The sequence below is a fragment of the Delphinus delphis genome, chromosome 1 (assembly GCF_949987515.2).
Source record: "Delphinus delphis chromosome 1, mDelDel1.2, whole genome shotgun sequence".
Lineage (NCBI taxonomy): Eukaryota > Metazoa > Chordata > Mammalia > Artiodactyla > Delphinidae > Delphinus > Delphinus delphis.
The window spans coordinates 172,273,643-172,279,915 of NC_082683.1; the positions used below are offsets into that span (position 1 = coordinate 172,273,643).

General features: G+C 37.4%; 1 pseudogene; it reads left to right on the top strand.

Annotated features, from left to right (window-relative positions):
• Positions 1–4,090: 4,090 nt before the first annotated feature.
• On the top strand, positions 4,091–5,861 carry LOC138414171 (tigger transposable element-derived protein 1-like; annotated as a pseudogene).
• Positions 5,862–6,273: the final 412 nt, after the last annotated feature.

The window sequence follows — 6,273 nt, forward strand, 5'->3', positions numbered from 1 at the left end:
AAATCGATTTTTAGTAGAAATATATTTCATGTAATATAATTTGGCATTCTTTATTTTTATTTGCTAATCTGGCAACACTAATTTACTTAATAAATAAATTAACTGTCATGTGAAATAATAATAATAGTAAAAATCCACAAATCCAGTCACATGCTTTTTGTCCTCATACATCTGAGTTTTCTGGAATAGTGTAAATTAAGAACACGAGCTTTAAATCCAGATAGTTCTGAGTTTGAATCATAATTGTGCGATTCTGATCAAATCACTTCACCTCTCCAGGCCTGTTTTTCTCATTTAAAAAACAACAGTAATAACAGTAAAAGCTTCAGAAACTTGTTACGAAAATTAAATGGTATTATATGTAAAGTAAGTGGCAAAGGTAGTTCTTGTTTGTAAGATGCTTATTTCAAAAATGAAATTAAGTGTTTAAAATTCCACCAAGATGCTAGAATACATACTTTCTCTCTCTCTTAAAAATACACCCATTTATGTCAGATTCACAGGATATAACATAAGACCATTCATTCATTTATTTATACACGAGGTATGTCTGTCACTTATAGAGGAAGTGAGGAGGTCATGTACAGAGCTTACAAAATTGCAAGTCAGAACTTGGAGCACTAAGAGATAGTTAGAAAATACACTGTAGCAAAACAGACCAACCTGAGCCAAGATTAAATTCATCGTTAAGTACTGAACTGTCAGTCAGGCCAACTGGCAAGTATGACAAAATACAGAAATACTGCTTGTCAAGGACAGTAGAAAACAGTTTACTTACGAAGTATTCATCCAGAACCTACTGCAAACCAAGATTTTACTCTGGTCAGTCTAGGTAAGGTCCCGGTTTCAAGGAATTCACAATACAGTCTTAGGGAAAAGAAACCTGAACAATGATTTTAAAACAATGCAGTAAATATAAAGATAGAAACGGCATTATTCTCAAATTACAAGGGTAATTTCTGAAGAAAGTGATCGCTGACTTTAGACTTTAAAATTAGCAGAAATAAATGGGAGAGAGGAAGATAAAGAAAACATATCAGGACACCATGAGTGAAGGGTCAATTGCGTGGGTCCATGTTGCTATAAGCAATTAAATACCTCTAATGCTAAAATGTGATGGAGGAAGCATCAGGAGATAAGGAGAGAATCTACTATGTTCAAAGCAAATTACCAACATATGTATTTTTTAAGAACTCATTAAGATCTGGATATAAATAATAATTTTGCCATTTTGGGCAATTTTCCAGCCATTGAAGACTCCATGTAGGAAAAGAGAAAAAATGTGGTTAGAATGCATGTAAAACAAGAAGCACTTTATGCTCTAGGGGTGGGAATAGATGATGCCACACATGTCAGTGGTGACTCACAGAATCACAGGTTTTAAAGTGTTGAAATTTGCCTGGGATATCCACAGAATATATATGAAACTGACATTCAGATTTAACATCTGAGGGTTAAGGGATGAAGCCTTACAGAACAAGCTAGTTAGGAGAAAATTTAGTAAATTAAGAGATCATTGAAATCCTGAAAATAGATAAGAATCGTTCCACCTCATTCTCCCAAGAAAACATGTAAAGGCAAAGGGGAAAATTCAATAGATTGAAAAAGAACTTTTAGGGAACTCATACTTTTAAAACTGTGCTAAGCTTTTTCTCTTTCCCTTCTCTCCTGTGCCTGAAACATTCAATCTTTTAAATAGGGAAAAACATGTAGTCATCTTGGGGAGGAGGGAAGGAGTGGGGAGGAGAGGGGAGCTGGCGGCCTGAGCAGAGTGAGTGAGACCTAGCCTGGCCTGGGGTCCCAGAGCTGAAGCGGTGATGAGTGTGTGTAGAAGGGCGGCTGTCCTTAGAAGGGCGGCTGTCCCGGCTGTGGTGGGGATGTCCTGTTAGGGAGTTTAGATCCAAGCAGGATGAAGAAGGGCATCTCCACGATGGGTGCCCTTGTTCGTTAGGATCTGGGGGATGGCGTGAAGCAGCCCAGCACCGATGTCAGAGTTTAGGTGGGTTGAAGAGAACATTCCTGGAGGGGAGGGTATTGGAGTGACATTTCAGAGAAGATGTGAGGTGAGACACAAACCCACTAGAGGATGTCAGAAGGCAAGGGTGTGTGGGGGGAGGTCGACCACACGAGGGCAGCCTGACCCTGCTTCTCACGCCCTGCCTGTAGGAAAGGGGGTCGGGGAGCAGAGACTGCCTAGCGAGGTGGGTCAGAACCCGAGGGCTGGGGAGGCAGCTAAATGAGGGGGCAGCAGAACCTGGCGTCCTGCAGCTGGAGCAAGGCGAGACGTCCCTGGGGAGGAGGAACTAGCGGTGCTGATGGAAGATTAATAATACGTGGATGGTGATTTGAAAAAATATTAATAATTAAATATACTAATAATTCAATTTATAAAATAAATAAATGCAAGAATAATGAATATCATGGTACTGAAAATTTGCTAAGAAAGTTGCTAAGCAAGTAAAATTTAAAAATTATCACGAGAAAAAAAATTCTTATAGCTTCGTATGGTGACAGATGGTAACTTATTGTGGTGATCTTTGCGCAATGCATACAAGTGTTGAGTATGATGTACCCCTGAAACTAATAGAATGTTGTATGTCAATTATACTTCAATTTAAAGAATTCATGAGAGCCACACTTTTCAGTGTCAGAAAAAGGAATATAAATTTTTTTTTAAAGAAGCAAGTTAAAATGAGCACTGTGGATTTGGATGGGAATTGGAAGTATTGTTAATGCTTGTCTTCAGTATAAAGAAATGGTTGAAAATACCTCAGCTGTAAATGTGTATATTTTTTGTATAGTTATATATATATATATATAGATATAGATATAGATATACACATATGCCTATATATATCTATATATAAATATATACATATACCTATATGTACACATATTTATGTGTATATATATACACATATATATGTATATATATGTGTATATATATACATATATATGTATATGAAATGTGTGTGTGTATCCACATTCTCTAGCTCTGTTTGCAGAGAGGGCCTGGTAGCAGATGCACACCAATAGCAATGAGCTTGGCTAATATCCACTTTTATCTTCTAAATAACATTCTCCAACAAAAGAAATTAGGGTTTCTTATAGACAGGGCTGATTTGATTCCAGGGCATGAGGCATGGAAAGAACAAGCAATTCATGGTATGTATATATTTCTTACCAGAAACAAGGAAGTGCTCAAAAAGTGATGGGTCAAGAGAAGGGTGTTCCCACTGGGCAACTCTGAGACAACTGGAGAATCGAATAATTGATAATAGTAAGAAATTTTAACTCACTTGTCAAGACTCTCAGGAGAAGACTCTCATAGAGTTCTATCAGTGCCCACCATGCAATGAATGTGGTTTATTGATAGAATATGCTTATAGATGGATATCAATACTTGGCCGTATCAATCTGGGGCAATAGGCATTTTCAAAGATGAAATGTGAAACTGTCACTACAGATCAGCATTAACAACACTCACAATCAATCTTGAAGATAAGGAATACTAACTTTGAACCAAGTAAAATATTCCTTAAAAAGAATCTCTTTATTTTCAGTGGATCTGTGTTTCAAAAAATAATTATTATTATTTTTTAATTTCATTAATAAGAAATTGTGGAAACCTGTTCATATAAGTACAGACAGACCTCATTTTAGTGTGTTTTGTCATATTGCATTTCGCAGACATTGCATTTTTTAGAAATTCTTCAATTTCTCAGTTCAATTTCAAATTCTTTGTGTGTGCAGCAACATTGCATCAAATAAGTCTACAGGCACCATTTATCCAACCGTATTTGCTCACTTTGTGTCTCTGCATCACGGTTTGGTAATTCTCACAATATTTTAAATTTTTTATTATTATTATATTTGTTATGGTCATCTGTGATCAGTGATCTCTGATGTTACTATTGTAATTGTTTTGGGGCACCATGAACCACACCCATATAAGACAGTGAACTTAATAAATGTGTGTGTTCTGACTGCGCCACTGACCAGTCCTTTGCCGGTCTCTCTCCCTCTTTTCAGGCCTCCCTATTTCCTGAGACACAAAAACATTGAAAGTAGGCCAATCAATAACCCTACAATGGCCTCTAAGCGTTCAAGTGAAATGAAGAGTCGTACCACTCTCACGTTAAATCAAAAGCTAGAAATGATTAAGCTTAGTGAGGAAAGCATGTTAAAACAGAGAAGGGCTGAAAGCTAGGCCTCTTGTGTCAAACAGTTAGCCAATTTGTGAATGCAAAGGAAAAGTCCTTGAAGGAAATTAAAAGTGCTCCTCCAGTGAACACAGGAGTGATAGGGAAGTGAAACAGGCTTATTGCTGATATGAAGAAAGGTTCAGTGGTCTGGATAGAAGATCAGACCAGCCACAACTTTCCCTTAAGCAAAGCCTAATCCAGAAGAAGGCCCTACCTCTCTTTAATTCTATGAAGACTGAGAGAGGCGAGGAAGTTTCAGAAGAGAAGTTTGAGGCTAGCAGAGGTTGGTTCATGAGGTTTAATGAAAGAAGGCCTGTCCATACCATAAAGTACTAAGGTGAAACAGCAAATGCTGATGTAGAAACTGCTGCAAGTTATCCAGAACATCAGGTTAAGATAATCCATGAAGGTGGCTACACTAAACAGCAGATTTTCAATGTAGACAAAATACCCTTATATTGGAAGAAGATGCCATCAAGAACTTTCATAGCTAGAGAGAAGTCAGTGCCTGGCTTCAAAGCTTCAAAGGACAGGCTGACTCTCTTGTTAGGGGCTAATGCAGCTGGTGACTTTAAGTTGAAGCCAATGCCCATTTACCGTTCTGAAAATCCTAGGGCCCTTAAGAATTATGCTAAAGCTACTCTGTCTGTGTACAGACAGAGTATAAATGGAACAGCAAAACCTGAATGACAGCACATCTGTTTATACAACATGGTTTACTGAATATTTTAAGTCCCTTGTTGAGACCTACTGCTCAGAAGAAAAGATTCCTTTCAAAATATTACTGCTCAGTGACAATGCATCTGGTCACCCAAGAGCTCTGATGGAGATGTACAATGAGATTAATGTTGTTTTCATGCCTGCTAACGCAACATCCGTTCTTCAGCCCATGGATCAAAGAGAAATTTTGACTTTCAAGTCTTATTATTTAAGAAATATATTTTGTAAGGCCATAGCTGCCACAGACAGTGATTCCTATGATGGATCTGAGCAAAGTAAATTGAAAACTTTCTGGAGAGGATTCACCATTGTAGCTGCCGTCAAGAACATTCATGATTCACGAGAAGAGGTCAAAATATCAACATTAATACAGTTTGGAAAAAGTTGATCCCAACCCTCATGGGTGACTTTGAGGGTTCAACACTTCAGTGGAAGAAGTAACTGCAGATGTGGTAGAAATAGCAAGAGAACTAGAATTAGAAGTGGACCCTGAAGATGTGACTGAATTGCTGCAATCTCATGATAACACTTGAATGGATGATGAGTTGCTTCTTATGGATGAGCAAAGAAAGTGATTTCTTGAGATGGAAACTACCCCTGATGAAGATGCTGTGAAGATTGTTGAAATGGCAACAAAGGATTTAGATTATTCCATAAACTTAGTTGCTCAAAGCAGAGGCAGGGTTTGAGAGGACTGACTTCAATTTTGAAAGAAGTTTTACTGTGGATAAATGCTATCAAATGGCGTTGCATGCTACAGAGATATCTCGTCCATGAAAGGTTGTGGCAAAGGTCACTGTTGTCTTATTTTAAGAAATTGCCACAGACCCCTCAACCTTTAGCAACCACCTGATCAGTCAGCAGCCATCAACATCAAGAAAAGATTCTCCACCAGCAAAAAGATTATGACTCGCTGAAATCTCAGATGGTGGTTAGCATTCTTCAGCAATATAGTATTTTTAATTAAAGTATGTACATTGGTTTTTTAGACAATGCTCTTGCAGACTTCATAGACTACAGTATAGTGTAAACATAACTTTTATATGCACTGGGAAACCAAAAAACTTGTGTGATCTGTTTTATTGAGATATTCTCTTCATTGTGGTCTGGAGCCAAAGTCCCAACATGTCCGAGGTATGTCTGTACCTATGTGTTATCCCATTTCTATATCTTAGCCATAAAATATTTGCCAATGTCCATTCTAGGTCAATTACATATTTAAGTAGGCATTAATCATTTTACAATACTGAATGCAATTGTGCAAATACATATTACAGAGATATTTCCCAAACTATAAAATAAAAAAAGAGGAATATCTGAAGGTACTGAAGTTTAATCACATCATTGC